Here is a 17823-nt window from a genome sequence, read left to right as displayed (position 1 = left end):
GGTCATAAATGAAAACGTGATCTACGACTATTTAAAATCTTGTTAAATGTAACAAAAATCAGATGGAAAAATGGAGGCTGTAATTTACCAAGTATGCAAAATATGCTACCTGTAAAAATAGGTTAGATAAATTCTCTATTACAGACACACTAAATATAAATGCACACATATCTTAACAGAATGAAATTGATAGAGAAAATAAGACTGCATACCTCAGAAGTTTCAGAAATTTTAATGAAGAAACCTGTGGTCACAAATCTTGAATTCTCACCTATCTCAAAGGACAGTAACGTTTTTGCTGTGTAAAATGAAGAATATTCAAGAAAAAAATTGCATTTAAAAGGTTTCTAAAGTTAATAAAATCTTAAAAGTCAATGTAATAGTACATTCCTACCATGATTCATATGATCCGTAACTACCACATGATCTATTAATTTCACTTCTGGATATTTATTAGAAGAAATCAAAAGGACAAACTGGAAAAGATACATGGATACAATCTCTTTACAACAGCACCTAGATTAATATTTGCTTAAATAACTGCAAGAGATGTGAGCGTGCTAGAAAGTGGCTGGTGCACTCCCTTAAATCCCTGTAGTTCAGCCTAGCCAGGTTGACACACTAGAAATCCATTACAAGGACATATGCCATTTAGCATTAAAAAGTATAAAAAATATAAAAGTTCTCTCGGGCTTCCCTGCTGGCGCAGTGGTTGAGAGTCCGCCTGTCGATTCAGGGGACGCGGGCTCGTGCCCCGGTCTGGGAGGATCCCACATGCCACAGAGCGGCTGGACCCCTGAGCCATGGCCGCTGAGCCTGCGCATCCGGAGCCTGTGCTCCGCAACGGGAGAGGCCACAGCAGTGAGAGGCCCGCGTACCGCAAAAAAAAAAAAGTTCTCTCATTTTAGGCTTACTACACAGGATTACCTACCCAGAGAATGACCTGAATATTCACTCTGTTTCTCAATAAATGCATCATTTTAGTAAACATTTCTTATTGCAGTGCTAGTAATATGGTAACACTAATAATGATAATACTGAAATTTTGTTATTACAAATCACCTTATGAGAGCTTGACAGATATCAGTGCTTTTAACCTTTAATTTTATATCCAGTGTATTAATAGTTTTGTGGTGATTCCAATCAGTCTTCCCCAGTGTGCTTGACTCCCCCCACCCACACACACACAGAGCATTCTTATGGATGTGATTCTAGATTCTTCTCCTGGTTGCAGCAGAAGCATGGAACCATGTGGTAAGTGAACCTGCAGGGTCTTGGCTTCTGAGGCCAATGGAGCCACAAAAAATTCTTGTGACCTAGTCTGTGGCCTGGACTTTCCTGCATTGTCATCTGCTACTTGTATGCTCTCTTAGGGTCCCATCAGCCTAACCTGAGAACAAACAGAGACCCTGGAGGTTACTGAAAAGCTGTTAGGGGGCTGACACTGTCTGTGGCTGGAGAGTTTTAATGGCTGTCAGCAGAATTTACAGATAATATGTAAATTGTCACTCAGTTAAAAAAGGAAGTTAATCTGTATTATTGTATTTTTATTACTTAGAATTATTATTTATATTATTCTATATCTTGTAGAATAAAGTTAATTGTTTTTTATTGCATATCTCATGAGAATGTTAATATTTCAAGTTGTTTATCTTTGGCATAAAAATTTGACCTCTTCTTCAAAAATGAATTAGTATCTACCTGTGAGAAAATTGACAATTGGCTGCTTAACAAGAGCTTATTTCTGCATCCAATGCAGTAGCTGTTGGTTAAAGAAATAAGAAATAAGAGAAATAAATATATATCTAAAATAAATTATTATATGGCCTGAGTCAAAATACCTCCAACCCTTTTCAAAATTTTGTAGTCTGATATTCATTGTCAAAATTTTATTAAATGTATTTGTATTTTATTGTCTCATTTTTATTGTATTGTTTATTTAGACACATGGATTTCACTGATTTTATGTGTTAGGTTAAAAAATGTAAATCATATTGACCTCATTGAGCTTTATGACATTTTCTTTGGAAAAATACTTAACTACATTTACAAGCCAATCTATAGAAAAATATTGAGTATATTTAGAGTTGGTCCCTGGAACTAACAGGAACCATGCAAGGGAAAATGCACCTCCATAATCTGACGCAGTGTCAGGCAGGTCCAGTGCAGGTGAAGGCCAACTTCCAAGGAAGGTTAAGTTCTGTTTCTGGTTCCATTATCCAGCTACCTGAGGGAGCCTAGTTCCAAAAATTCCAGCTCTAAGCTCAATGGTAATAAGGACCCTCTGTCTTCCTGGGGCAAACAGTGGAGATTCCCATTTTACTGAAGCAGCCTGGACAGCACAGAGTTACAGGTAGGAGGAACCATGGGACTGGGAACTCAGCTCTTTTAGCTGCAGTGCCTCAGACATGTGCTTACAGGGACTGGTTGTAAGAGAAAGCTCCAATTTCCCAAGGACTGGATCTCAACAGGGCCTGAGGAAAACCTTCTGCTCCATTAGCTCTGGAAAAGCCCCACGAGTAGCCAAGACCTGGGGACCAGAAGGGGATTTGTGGCTTAAAATGTGTGGTTCTCCATGAGCTCACAAAACGTCCCAGGCTGCAGAAGTACCTGGCTGTACAAAGGAATCCTGACAGTTTCTTAAGGGACTGGACACAGGAGGTAGGTGATCTGAGTGTCCACATAAAGACAATCTGTCTGCAGTGGGTGCACAGCCCTGGAGCCTCAGCCCTGGACTCAAGGGTTCCCGTAGGACCTTCTTTCTGAGTAGGTGGTGACCCTGCAGACCTTCCCAGTGGTGACCCTTGGATCCCTATTCCCTTCCCTGCCTCTGCAGGTGCTCAGACTTTGAGAATTCCACATGGTTTTTCTCCAGAGAGGAAGCTTTTCTATGAGGACACATGCCAGCTCCCATACTTGGAGAATTGGCAGGGAAAGCACGGAGCAATTCTCTGCTCAACCCAGAAGTCACCCTTGGCGGATGTTCAGGAGGGAGGGGCTAGTGGGTCCTAGAGCTGCTCTTCTTCCCTTTTTCTTACACACAGAGTCTACACCCCTCACCTCCAGCACCTGCAGTCTCAGAGGACTCAGATCCACTCCACTCCTGGACAGACGTGGCAGAATAACTAGAAAGGAATCCAGCATATAGGATTCTATCTTTCCTTCCCGTTTCCTCTTTGGTAACCATAAGTTTATTTTCTATGTCTGTAGGTCTAGTTCTGTTTTATAAATAAGTTCATTTGTATCTTTTTTTAAAGATTCCACATATAAGTGATATCATATGATATTTATCTTTCTTTGTCTGGCTTACATTACTTAGTATGATAATCTTCAGGCCCACCCATGTTGCTGCAAATGGCATTATTTCATTCTTCTGAAGGCTGAGTAATATTTCATTGTCTCTCTATATACAACATCTTCTTTATTCATTCATCTGTCTGTGGACATTTAAGTTGCTTCCATATCTTGGCTACTGTAAATAGTGCTGCAATGAACACTGGAGTGCATGTATTTCCTCAAATTATGGTTTTCTCTGGATATATGCCCAGGAATGGGATTGCAGGATCATATGGTAACTCTGCTTTTAGTTTCCTAAGGAACCTCCATATCATTCTTCATAGGGACTATACCAATTTACATTCCCACCAGCAGTGTAGGAGGGTCTCTCTTTCTCCACACCCTCTCCAGCACTTAAAATTTGTATACTTTTTAGCAATGGCCATTCTCACCACTTTGAGGTTATACCTAATCACAGTTTTGAATTACATTCCTCTAATAATTAGTGATGTTGAGCTTTTTTCCATGTACCTGTTGGCCATTTGTATGTCTTTTCTGGAGAAATGTCTATTTAGATCTTCTGCCCATTTAAAATTTTTTTTATTGAGCTGTATGCATATTTTGGAAATTAATCTCTTATTGGTTGTATTGTTTACAAATATTTTCTCCCAGTCTGTAGGTTGTGTTTTCATTTTGTTTATGATTTCCTTTGCTGTGCAAAAGCTTTTGAGTTTAATTAGGTAGCATTTGTTTATTTTTGTTTTTTTATTTCCATTACTCTATGAGACAGATCAAAAAAATCATTCCTGCAATTTATGCTAAAGAGTGCTTTGCCTATGTTTTCCTCTAGGAGTTTTAGAATATCTGGTCTTATGTTTAGTTCTTTAATCTAGTTTGTGTTTATTTTTGTATATTGTGTTACAGAATGTTCTAATTTTATTCTTTTACATGTAGCTCTCCACTTTTCCCCAGCACCACTTATTGAAGAGACTGTCTTTTCTCCATTGTATATTCTTGCCTGTTTGTCATAGATTAGGTGACCATAGGTGCCTGGGTTTGTCTCTGGGCTTTCTATCCTGTTCCATTGATTTCTACTTCTGTTTTTGTGCCAGTACCATACTATTTTGATCACTGTAGCTTTGTAGTATAGTCTGAAGTCAGGAAGCTTGATTCCTCCAGCTTCATTCTTCTTCTCAAAGTTGTTTTCATTATTTAAAATTTTTTAGTTCTAGTTCTGTGAAAAGTGCCATTGGTAATTTGATAGGGATTTCATTGAATCTGAAGTAGCCTTGCATTGTATAGTTGTTTAACAATATTGGTTCTTCCAATCCAAGAAAAGGTATATCTTTCCACCCGTTTGTGTCCTCTTCAATTTCTTTCATCAGTGTGTTACAGTTTTCAGAGTACAAGTCTTTTGCCTTCTTAGGTCAGTTTATACCTAGGTATTTGATTCTTTTTGACATTATGGTAAACAGGATTGTTTGCTTTATTTCTCTTTCTGATCTTTCTTTTTTAGTGTATAGAAGTGCAACAGATTTCTGTGGATTAATTTTGTATATTGCAATTTTACCAAATTCATTGGCAAGCTCTAGTAGTTTTCTGTTAGCATCTTTAGGATTTTCTATGAATAGTATCATGTCTTCTGCAGAGCTGTTATATTTTTAATGACACACTTCATAAAATTTTTTTTAATTTTGGAAACATAACTACTTTTGGTAAAAATATATTACTTATACTCATTTTCATTTTCAAGATTAATTATAATGGTAAATATTAAAATACATAACCCACATACACAAAAGTGCTTTAGGATCTTTGATTTATTTTAGAAATACAAAGGAGTTTTGAGAGCACAAATTTGAGAATGCTGATCTAGGAAGAAAGTTTACCAAAAATAAGAGGAGTGGTTTTTCCCTACTGGTGAGAAAGTTAGGTGACAGCACTTTCCTCCTTATCTTGTTTTAATCCTGTACACACCATTCAAGCAAGGCTGGTATGTTCTGAGTGGTGAGGATTAGCACAGGGCAACACAGCCACAGTCGCTCTACTCCTTCTCAGCTGGCAAAGTGCAAATATTTGTATCTGTCATTTCCATTGTAAAAATCTTGTCCTGTTTACTACTATTTTCCATTTTCTATTTGGCATGTTTTGCCAGAATACTTTTTTTTCCAGTTTTGTGGAGGTATAATTGACATGTAATATTGTATTCATTTTAGGTGTTGTCAATAGAAAATCAAATAGCAATCAAGGTAAGAAGAAAGAAAAGAGTATTGTATTCAAGACAAACTGAGGATTACTACCTGGGAAACAGATTCTCAGAAGCTCTGAGAACTCTACCGTTGGTTAGGAGATAGAGATGCAGTTTTATACATTTTTGAGACAGAGAATTTATGTATCATATTTACCAAAGTAACATTGTATATAAAGTTCATCAAAGATGTTTTGGATAATTTATGCATATACAGAGTAAGAGTCTGGTCAATGTGACCCCCTATATGGCATGAAAAAGAAATATTAATCTTAAGATTACAATACTAGCATCTGAAGAAAGTGTCCATTTTTCTTAAACATCGATTATATCCTCCTGTTTTCAGAAGGCCTGGTTTATGTATACTGCAGATGCACATTGCACACTGGGAAAGGCCTACCACAAAAGGGACATGTTATTTAATTATTTTTCTTTCTGTGTTTGTTTGATTGTCCCACCGTATGATTTTTCTTCATCACTTTCACACTTCTGATCATAAATCTCTGGATAAAAGCATTAGGTGATCACATATTTGGTCCTTCAATGCCAGAGTGGTTGTGTATCTGCTCTGGATCCATTATGTCCCTCGTTGCTGGGTCTTCATAGCCCAGTTATTCCTTTCCTTTTAGTAGGTTATGCTAGTAGAGTGATTGGCAAAGGCTTATAGTCAGTTCTAGGATGTCCAACAGCATTTAATTTAATATTAACATTTATGTGTGTTATGCATGTCCTTTACCTTCTGTAAAACTATAGATGTGATCAGTAGTTACAATTTATTTAAGGATTACTATTTTTCTCATCACAGAACTTTAGAATGAGTCAATTAATTAAATGCAGTAAGCAGGCATAGAAAAAAATATATATATTTAGTGAGAGAGAGAGAAGTTTTATAGATTATACATTAGTTCAATCATCTTGGATTGCTACAGGATCACTGGATGTGTACTTTTGGTAGCAGACTTAAAACAAGCAGGGGTACGTATCATGAATAAATTGATAGATGAGAAATGGATAATAATACATATTATAAAAATAACAATTGTCTGTAAAGCAGCACAGAAAATGCCTGGTCCTGAGGGGTACCAACTAAACAAGTCATTCAAAGGGCCAGGTTTTCTTTTTCTGTTTTATTTTTGCAGTACGTGGGCCTCTCACTGTTGTGGCCTCTCCTGTTGTGGAGCACAGGCTCCGGATGCGCAGGCTCAGTGGCCATGGCTCACGGGCCCAGCCTCTCCACAGCATGTGGGATCTTCCCAGACCAGGGCATGAACCCGTGTCCCCTGCATCGGCAGGCAGACTCTCAACCACTACACCACCAGGGAAGCCCCAGGTTTCCTTATATGTTGTAACCATTTTACCTTTAGGAAAAATTTTCCTGGGTGTGTCTCAACTTCTTCAGATGTGTTGATGTAAATGCAAAAAGTATTGTGACTGACATTACAAACGCCTTTTTTTTTTTTTTTTTTTTTTTTGCGGTACCCGGGCCTCTCACCATTGTGGCCTCTCCCATTGCAAAGCACAGGCTCTGGAAGCGCAGGCCCAGTAGCCATGGCTCACAGGCCCAGCTGCTCCACGGCATGTGGAATCCTCCCGGACCAGGGCATGAACCCGTGTCCCCTGCATCAGCAGGTGGACTCTCAACCAGTGCACCACCAGGGAAGCCCCTACAAATGCCTTTTTTTTTTTGACCAGTAGATAAATCAATTCTATTATCTAATATTACCTGAGCTAAGGAATTTAGGGATTTCTGTTGTGCTGCAATGCTTCTTGTGGTTTTTTCAGCCATTTGAAGAATGGTGGCTGATAGATTTCTAAGCATATCCTTGTTTACATATACTCATGTGCTCAGAGCATAGAAACCCAAAAGAATTTTCCACCTGGTATCTTAGTATCCTGTTAGCATGGATCCCTTGACTCTGTAATGGGGAGAAAAAGGAGGTCCATCTCTCTTTTTATACATAGATGATGAAGTAACATAATGTCACAATAAGCATAAACCTTCTACTTGCCATCTATTAAGAAATATATGTGCCTACCCTTGGGAAGGTGGGTAGGTTCCCATACTACATATGAAGAAAAAAATCTGAGGGAGCAGAGGTAATTCCGCCTATTGTGCTTTCATTGATAGATTCGCTAACTGGAAGTTTTGATAACAGAATTGTAAACCATGGGTCATTTTGCCTGAAGGATGTCCAAAAGTGATCTCCATATTTGATATGGAAACTTGGAATCTACGTGGTCCTGGTGAGCATAGCGTTGACTTCTTCCTACCTGAAGGGCACAAAATCTGGCCAATGGATACTCTAGAGAGAGAGAGAGAGTTGAGAGCATCCATTCTGGGTGCAAAGATGATGGGCAGGTAAAGAGGGAAGGAACAGGTTCCCACCTTGGCATTTAGCCCAAGAAAAGGGATGCTTTTTGCAAGTTTTGCAGTTTAGTCTCCTAATTCATCATAGCCTCCAGACTCTGATAATTGTCTTTTTAAGGAGGAAATGAGAAAGAATGAGGTCTGGCACCATGTTCCTGTCACCCAAGAGATGCCAAATTGATATTTTAAGCCAAAGAATGGTCATGGGAGGTGAAAGTCAAATCATGACACACTGACTGCCTGGCACAAGTGAAGGAGGAACCCAGGGACACACATGGCCTTGGGGGCACTGGTCTCCCCCTTGTGGTAGAAATCCTCTAATGTGCATGGCTGAGAACCATCAGGAGCCATTGGGGGTGGGGACTCTGTGGATACGTTCACTTAGATGTCTCCAGCACACATGGCACTCCCACAATACACAAAACCCAATAAGGCCCCCTCACTCCTCTTTCCTTGGGTCATTTAAGAACAGTTATTTTTTTATAACTGAAAATTTCTACCCTGTAAACTGTCTCATCCCATTTCCCCCTTCTCCAATCCCTAGCAACCACTATTATATTCTCTGATTCTATAAAACTGTTTTTTAAATTTCTATGTATAAGTGATACCGTATAGTATTTGTCTTTCTAGGCCACAGTGGTGCAGGGAGCTCAATGTGTTAAGAACTAGCCTCCCCAGAGTGTACAATTTTGGCCTGCAAACTATTTCTAGCTGAAGGCAATCAAGACCCTGCAGAATCAAAAAGAAACCTTTACCTCTTCATGAACTACCTTAAAGAATTTAGATGGGACCCTGACCCTGAAAGAGAGCTATGACCAAGAGATAACTTTATCTGAATTATGTATCTGTGTGGCAGGACAAACATCTTATTACCAAACACTTGCTCTTCTGTGAATCACCTCTTCCTCTTTGAAGCCTGCAGCCCCTATCCTTATCTCCGTGTCCTGAGATCTCATGGAAGCTTCAATTAATTGGCTTCTCCTTGAGTCTCACCGTACTTGTGGGATTCCCATATGCTTGCATTTAAACTTGTTTTTCTCCTGTTACTCTGTCTCATATCAATTTGATTATTAGGCTAGTTGAAGATCATAGAAGGGTAGAGGAAAACTTTTTCCTCCCTAAGACAGATAAAAATGAATGTGCAAGATGAAACTAAAACACAATCTTAATAATCTAAAGGAAAAAACTATAATTATCCTGTGACTTTTTAAACAGTTAAGAACTCCCTTGCCATGGTTATACATATACAGGTAAATGTAAAAACATTAAAAGGAATATTTATTTAGAAAGGTGTGCTTTAAAACATTGAGAATTTAATCATTTTATTTCTTTGCAGTAAACGTATCAAGAGTAGTACGAACAGTGACTGCCTTTTCATGGCATAACTGATGACAGGGAGTCAGCATCTTTTTATGCTTTGTAAATTGTCATCCTCCTTTCTAAGTTTGGATCAGCCTTCTGTAATGGATCCTTTGTCTTTCAGATGTCATGAAGTTCCCTCAGAGTTTCGTTAGTCAGAAATTTCCAGACTGTGTCACTTCCTCTGGGGCTTCTTTATCCTTTTCCTCACACATTTTCCTCCTTCCTGCACTTCAGGGAGAAGAGGGATGTGAGCCTGAGAGGAACAGAGGCTATGGAGAGAAGGTCACCCTTGACTAGTTCAAGATCACATGCAAGAAAATGGAGGAAGAACAGTCTGGATTGACATACTTTATTTTTTATTTTTTATTTTTTTTGCGGTACGCGGGCCTCTCACCGTTGTGGCCTCTCCCGTTGCGGAGCACAGGCTCCGGACGCACAGGCTCAGCGGCCATGACTCACGGGCCCAGCCGCTCCACGGCATGCGGGATCCTCCCGGACCGGGGCACGAACCTGCATCCCCTGCATCGGCAGGCGGACTCTCAACCACTGCACCACCAGGGAAGTCCTAACATGATTTGTAATCACATGAGGTTCCTCACCACATTGGCCCCCCTTGCAGGTTAGTTCCATTGAAGGAGAAAGTGTGCAGATAATCGAGTGGCTGGAAGAGCAGGAGGGAGACATTTCTACCAGTATTAGTATGGTGTGTCTGATGAGAACTGTTTTTTCTTTCCAGGCAGAAACTCACAGGGCTCTATTGATCAGCAATCAGGTGGACCAGGGAGTTGGAAGGAGTTTCATCTCTGAGCTGGGAAGCCACGGGGTTGGGGCAGGTTTGAGGCCACACTCACTGGACTCTGGAACTCAGGGAAGGTGAGGAGGTGAGACTAGGAAACACCACATGTGCACTAGTGCAGGTCACCCATTTCCCGTTATCAAGTGCAGAGTAAGGAACCAGATGGCTTAGGGGTCCTCACATATTCTTTGGTCCCTGCTCTGGAGAAGATTCACCTGCAGGACACCTGGCCCTGACCCTGTGCAGGAGAGGGCCCCAGAATCCACCTGGATCCAAGATTTATAAAGGGGGACACTGGAACTTGTGAATGGGGGTGATATGTCCACAAGAACTTCCCCCTTCCCCCTTCCCCATTCACTGAAGTTGTAACAGGTTTCCTTCTCTCCAGGACCTTTAGGGATTCTCACACCAGGAAATCAGGCCAGGCTCAGCCAAGGTCTTATGTGGAGGAGAAGGGTTGCAGGTCTTCCATGTGTCAATTTCAACTTTTAACAAGTCTCTAAATGAGGGCTGCTCTCACCCAATTGTGTCATATTCTCCTATCCCAATCCTTTTTTCCTGCACTCCTTCTTAGCATTGGCCAGGCAGGGATTTGAGGACTGTTTGTTTTTCTCTGTCATGTGGTGCCTTCCATCCTAGAGGGTCATGACTACTTCTAAGTGTGTCTACATACATTCTAACACACAAATGAGGTCAGCCCCATTGCACCTGGGTTATCACATGGACGATCTGGTCAAACCCTCCGTTTTTCTCACCTGGGAGCTGCAGCCTTAACACATTCAACAAGCATTTTTCCTTGAGTGGCTGCTGATGCAGTGACACAGACCTCAGTGATTGATGATCTACAGCTCATAGGCTGTAGATTTAAAACAGCAAACAGGAAGAACCAGTTTTTAAAGTGGCAAGTTGTTACTAATTTTCTTAGGAAAATGAAGGAACTCCTTTGGAAAGGCTCCAAGTTTGGTCACTCTCTTTATTTAGGATATTCAGAGGTGCCTGTCTGCTTGAGGAGAAACCAGCTATGAAAGAATTATCAAAGAAATCACGAAACGGACAGTGGTAAAGTGGTGAAGGCAAATTTTATGAAGGACAGTTGCAATAGTGGAAGAGAGACCCCAGTATGGAACAGGGCTGCATTCCAAATAAAATAGGGACAAGTGGGGATTTACAGCCAGAGAACAGGGGTATTTGTGGTTGGCATATTACTAAGAGGGGACATCAGGACTGATGGGGGTGGGTGATTCTGGCTTAATCAACTTAACAGGATTCCAACTGAAGGCAGCCAATGATGACTAGATACCAAGAGCATGAAGTGAGGAATTTTGATCAGATATTGGGGGTGGTCACATATCAAGGGTGGGATGGATGTGTAGCTCTGCCTGGAAGCTTCTCAATCATGGAACACAAGAGAATGCATTCCATCACTTTTTGTAAACCAGGCCAGCACACCCAGCCTGGTGGTTCGTCTGATGGTCACCTGTGCTGCAGTTTCATTATTGTGGTTTACACTTGCAACACACTGCCTCCAGGAAAGCCACCAAAAAAAAAAAAAGAGTCAACAAAAGTTATAGTGGTCTTGGAAAGCAAATGATGTCCCCTGAATGTATATATAGAAGCACACCCGACTCTATAACGGAATTGATATTGAGCCCAAGCTTTGTTCTGCTCACTGCACAGCATGCCAATAAACTGAGAGACGAGTTGCTGGGGAAAAGAATCGCGAGTTTATTTGGAAAGCCAGCAGACCAATAAGATGGTGGACTAGTGTCTCTAAAAACTAACTTCCCTGAGTTAGAATTCAGGCTTCTTTTATAATAAATGGGGAAGAGGTAAAGTTCTGGCTCTGGCCAGACTCCAGAGAAGATGTATTAATTTCTTCCTTCCTACAGCCATTCACCAGTGGGCCTGGTCAGGATGTTTCCTGTGAGCTAAACAGAGGTATTTTAGCTTAATGCTCATTAAAACTTCCCGACGTGGGCTATTATGAAACAGAATACAAAGGTTTTTTTCCTATTACAGAATTTCCATGTTCTCAGGAAACAGTTCTTTAGACCTTGGAAAAGCGGACACGTGGGGTGGGATGAGACACTGTGACGTGTCCTGAGGACTGAGTCAGCCTCACACACCCATTACCCAGTCCTCTTAGTGTCACTAAGCCCCTGTGTGGTATTCTGAGGTCACCCCTTTCCAGGAGCCCCTCACACCCAGCCTCTGCCCATGGACGAGACGATCCTGCAGGAAGGAGGTGACTCAGAGTCCAGCACTCAGGACATTCATTGACAACTGACCAGACCAGGCCCAGCATCCTCTCCTGTGTAGATATATATGCCAGTCCGATGAGAGGCCCTGGAGAAGAGCTTTAGACCAATCCTGATACCAACTGCTCTCCAGTCCCAGATTCATTTCCACAATCCAGGGAGCAGGTTCATCTCAGATGGGACTCAATAGACTTTCTCTCTCTCAGTTACACTTGTGTTCTTCTCCTAAGCTTTTGCCTGTGGACAAAGTACACTGCCTGCCATTTCATTAAACAAATGATATTGCAGCCAAAAAGCCATTAGCCACTGCAGACCCCCAAGACAATGTGCCCTGACTGGAATTCAGGGGTGGAGAAAACAAGATAGACGCCCTAGTTAGTTAAGATGCATATCAAATGAATAAATTCGATAAACCCAGACTCTTGCATCTTTCCATACATAGTAAAGCATAAAAATCATTAACTCAAGATGTGTCATTTTTGACATAAGCAGTAACCTTTTGATGTTTTCCTAAATTTTTTTCAGCAACTGATCTTATATCCTCTGGCTCTTCCCATATCCCTTTGGAACAGTTCCTCAGAGCTATCTCAGAGGCCATATTCCTGGGCTATAATACTCAGTAAGACCACCAAATAAAATATTTCTCAAATTTTAGATTGTGCCTTTTTTATCACTCACCTGATTTCGAGGAGTTAGATGGAAACTCTGTACATTCTATTTAGTATTACTCTTACACTAAATCTGCTCTAAAAAATAAAGTCTACTTTTAAAATTACAAACCAATACCACTGATGAATAAAAATGCAAAAATCTGCAACAAACTACAAGGAAACAGAACAAAACATCACATTAAAAGGATCATATACCATGATCAAGTGGGATTTATCCCAGGGATGCAAGGATTCTTAAATATATGCAAATCAATCAATGTGATACACCATATTAACAAACTTAAGAAGAAAAATCATATGATCATCTCAATAGATGCAGAAAAAGCTTTTGACAAAACTCAACACCGATTTATGATAAAACTCTCCAGAAATTGGGCATAGAGGGAGCCTACTTCAACATAATAAAGGCCATATATGACAAATCCACAGCAAACATCATTCTCAATGGTGAAAACCTGAAAGCATTTCCTCTAAGATCAGGAATGAGACAAGGATGTCCACTCTCGCCAGTCTTATTCAACATAGTTTTGGAAATTCTAGCCATGGCAATCAGAGAAGGAAAATAAATTAAAGGAATCCAAATTGGAAAAGAAGAAGTAAAACTGTCACTGTTTGCAGATGACATGATACTATACATAGAGAATCCTAAAGATGCTACCAGAAAACTACTAGAGCTAATCAATGAATTTGTTAAAGTTGCAGGATACAAAATTAATGTACAGAAATCTCTTGCATTCCTATACACTAATGATGAAATATCTGAAAGAGAAACTAACAAAACACTCCCATTTACCATTGCAAGAAAAATAATAAAATACCTAGGAATAAACCTACCTAGGGAGACAAAAGACCTGTATGCAGAAAACTATAAGACACTGATGAAAGAAATTAAAGATGATACCAACAGATGGAGAGATATACCATGCTCCTGGAATGGAAGAAACGATATTGTGAAAATGATTATACTACCCAAAGCAATCTACAGATTCAATGCAACCCCTATCAAACTACCAATGGCATTTTTACAGAACTAGAACAAAAATATCTTAAAAATTTGTATAGAGACACAAAAGACCCCGAATAGTTAAAGTAATATTGAGGGAAAAAAATGGAGCTGGAGGAATCAGACTCTCTGACTTCAGACTATACTACAAAGTTACAGTAATCAAGACAGTATGGTGCTGGCACAAAAACAGAAATATAGATCAATGGAACAGGATAGAAAGCCCAGAGATAAACCCAGGCACCTATGGTCACCTAATCTATGACAAACAGGCAAGAATATACAATGGAGAAAAGACAGTCTCTTCAATAAGTGGTGCTCGGAAAACTGGACAGCTACATGTAAAAGAATTAAATTAGAACACTCTCTAACACCATACACAAAAATAAACTCAAAATGGATTAGAGACCTAAATGTAAGACCAGACACCATAAAACTCTTAGAGGAAAACATAGGAAGAACAATCTGACATAAATCACAGCAAAATCTTTTTTTATCCACCTCCTAGGGTAATGGTAATAAAAACAAAAATAAACAAATGGGACCTAATGAAACTTAAAAGCTTTTGCACAGCAAAGGAAACCATAAACAAGATGAAAAGATAACCCTCAGTATGGGAGAAAATGTTTGCAAATGAATTATCGGACAAAGGATTAATGTCCAAAATATATAAACAGCTCATGCAGCTCAATATTAAAAAAACAAACAACCCAATCCAAAAATGGGCAGAAGACCTAAATAGACATTTCTCCAAAGAAGACATACAGATGGCCAAGAAGCACATGAAAAGCTGCTCAACATCACTAATTACTAGAGAAATACAAATCAAAACTACAATGAGGTATCACCTCACACCAGTTACAATGGGCATCATCAGAAAATCTACAAACAACAAATGCTGGAGAGGGTGTGGAGAAAAGGGAACCCTCTTGCACTGTTGGTGGGAATGTAAATTGATAGAGCCACTATGGAGAACAGTATGGAGGTTCCTTAAAAAACTACAAATAGAACTACCATACGACCCAGAAATCCCACTACTGGGCATATACCCTGAGCAAACCATAATTCAAAAAGAGTCATGTACCGATATGTTCATTGCAGCTCTATTTATAATAGCCAGGACATGGAAACAACCTAAGTGTCCATCAACAGATGAATGGATAAAGAAGATGTGGCACATATATACAATGGAATATTACTCGGCCATAAAAAGAAATGAAATTGAGTTATTTGTAGTGAGGTGGATGGACCTAGAGTTTGTCATACAGGCTGAAGTAAGTCAGAAAGAGAAAAACAAATACCATATGCTAACACATATATATGGAATCTAAGGGAAAAAATAGAAAAGGTCATGAAGAACCTAAGGGTAAGACGGGAATAAAGACACAGACCTACTAGAGAATGGACTTGAGGATATGGGAAGGGGGAAGGGTAAGCTGTGACAAAGTGAGAGAGTGTCATGGACGTATATACACTACCAAATGTAAAATAGATAGCTAGTGGGAAGCAGCCGCATAGCACAGGGGGATCAACTTGGTGGTTTATGACCACCTAGAGGGGTGGGATAGGGATGGTGGGAGGGAGGGAGATGCAAGAGGGAAGAGATATGGGAACATATGTATATGTATAACTGATTCACTTTGTTATAAAGCAGAAACTAACACACCATTGTAAAGCAATTATACTCCAATAAAGATGTTAAAAAATAAATAAAAACTAAAAATAAAAATAGAATTACCATATGACCCAGCAATCCCACTACCTGGCATATACCCAGAGAAAACCATAATTCAAAAAGACACATGCAACACAATGTTCATTGCAGCACTATTTACAATAGCCAGGTCATGGGAGCAACCTAAATGCCCATCGACAGACAAATGGATAAAGAAGATGTGGTACACATATACAATGGAATATTACTCAGCCATAAAAAGGAGCGAAATTGGGTCATTTGTAGGTACATGGATGCATCTAGAGACTGTCATACAGAGTGAAGTAAGTCAGAAAGAGAAAAACAAACATCGTCTATTAATGCATATATGTGGAACCTAGTAAATGGTACAGATGAACCGGTTTGCAAGAGCAGGAATTGAGACAAAGAAGTGGAGAAAAAAACATATGGACACCAAGGGGTGAAAGCGGCAGGGGTGGTGGTGGTGGTGGGATGAATTGGGAGTTTGGGATAGACATGTATACACTGATGTGTATAAAATGGATGACTAATAAGAAAAATAAATAAAAAATAAACATTAAAAAAAAAGAAACAATTTTTGTTCATTGATCTTTAAAAGAAGTTTTAAAATTTCGTTTGTTTTGAGGCGCCAAACCAAATAAGACATTTTTTAAATTACCCACTTGCATTCTTTAAAAGTACTAAATTACCTCTATAATTTGTATATTTGATATTATATAAATCACTCTGAAAATATGCTCAACTAGCATTTGCAGGACAGAAAAAGTTTTTGAAATTCTGAAGTGTTCAGTTCTGCTTACAAAATTACTTTATATCCTCTGGTCTGATGGACCAGTGAGTGGCCTAGGAGACCTGAGGCTCAGAATGTCTATCAGTAGAGATGAATCTAATCTCTCCAATGCTCTCACCTTCCCTCTCCCTGCACTGGCTGCTACAGCAGCTTTGGTGAATCATGAATCGTTGGTGGCCATATGTACTCCCTTTCAGGCCCTGGGCATTGCTGTTCTCACTGTTGTAAAGAATAGAGGCTAAGCTAGAGGGATGAGATACTTGTGATGTCCACTAGAAGGGAAAAATAACCTCTTAGTCAATAATGAGCTCTTACTCAGCAGCTCCAGGGTGAAGTCCTCAACAAGCACCATCTCACTGGATCTTACTAAAAATTCCATAAGCTGGGTATGCATCATTATCTTCATTTCAGGGGGACAATGAAGCTCTTGCCTAATGTCTGCCCAGCCCTATATCCCCTTCCTCCCCAGAGTCAACAATACTATCATCTGAATCCTTAGCAGGGAGCCTTCATTTGAGTGCACTTTTTTTAGACCCACTGTGATGATTAAATTTATGTGTCAATTTCACTGTGAGAAGAGATGCCCAGAGTGCAGGTCAAACATTAATTCTGGGAGGATCTGTAAGCGCATTCTGGAAAGAGATTAGCATTGGAATCAGTAGACTGAGTGAAGAGATCAGCCCTCACCAATGTGGGTGGGCATCATACTATCTTTTGGGGTCCTGAATGTAACAACAAGGGCAAGTTGTCTCCCTCTCTATCTTCTTGGCCATGAATATTGGAGCTACTGGCTCTTGAGCCTTGAAATTCCAGGACATACACCAGTGGTTTCCTGGTTCTCAGGCCTTGAGCCTTGACTTGGAGCTACACCATCAGTTCCATTGCTTTTCAGCCTTAAGCTTAGGTCTGAATTATACCACAGACTTTCCTAGTTCTCTAGCAAACAAACAGTAGACTGCGGGACTTCTCAGCCTCTGTAACCTTGTAAGCCTCTTCTCATAATACGTGTGTGTCTATCTATACAGGTGAATACTGAACAACATGTGGTTGAACTGCTCAGGTTCACTTACACATGGATAGTTTTCAATAGTAAATATAGTTCCACACCATCTGTACTTGGTTGAATCTGAGGAACCTGGACGGATGATGATAAGGGCCAACTGTGAGTTGCATGTAATCAATACATAACAGATATTTTGTTATATATTTTGAAATACTGATGTCAAACATGCTATCCTTGTCTTCCCTGATATGGAGAAACAGGAGTTGTAATGGGAATAATATCATCTCTTACTGAAGTGAACAACCCCACAAAAGGATACAATTTTTAATGTGGAATGGAAATAATAAAATCA

Source organism: Delphinapterus leucas, chromosome 8, assembly GCF_059928025.1.
Source record: "Delphinapterus leucas isolate spDelLeu-1000000601 "Yukka" chromosome 8, BTC_Dleu_Yukka2, whole genome shotgun sequence".
NCBI classification, from domain to species: Eukaryota; Metazoa; Chordata; class Mammalia; order Artiodactyla; family Monodontidae; genus Delphinapterus; species Delphinapterus leucas.
This window is presented reverse-complemented; position numbering follows the sequence as displayed.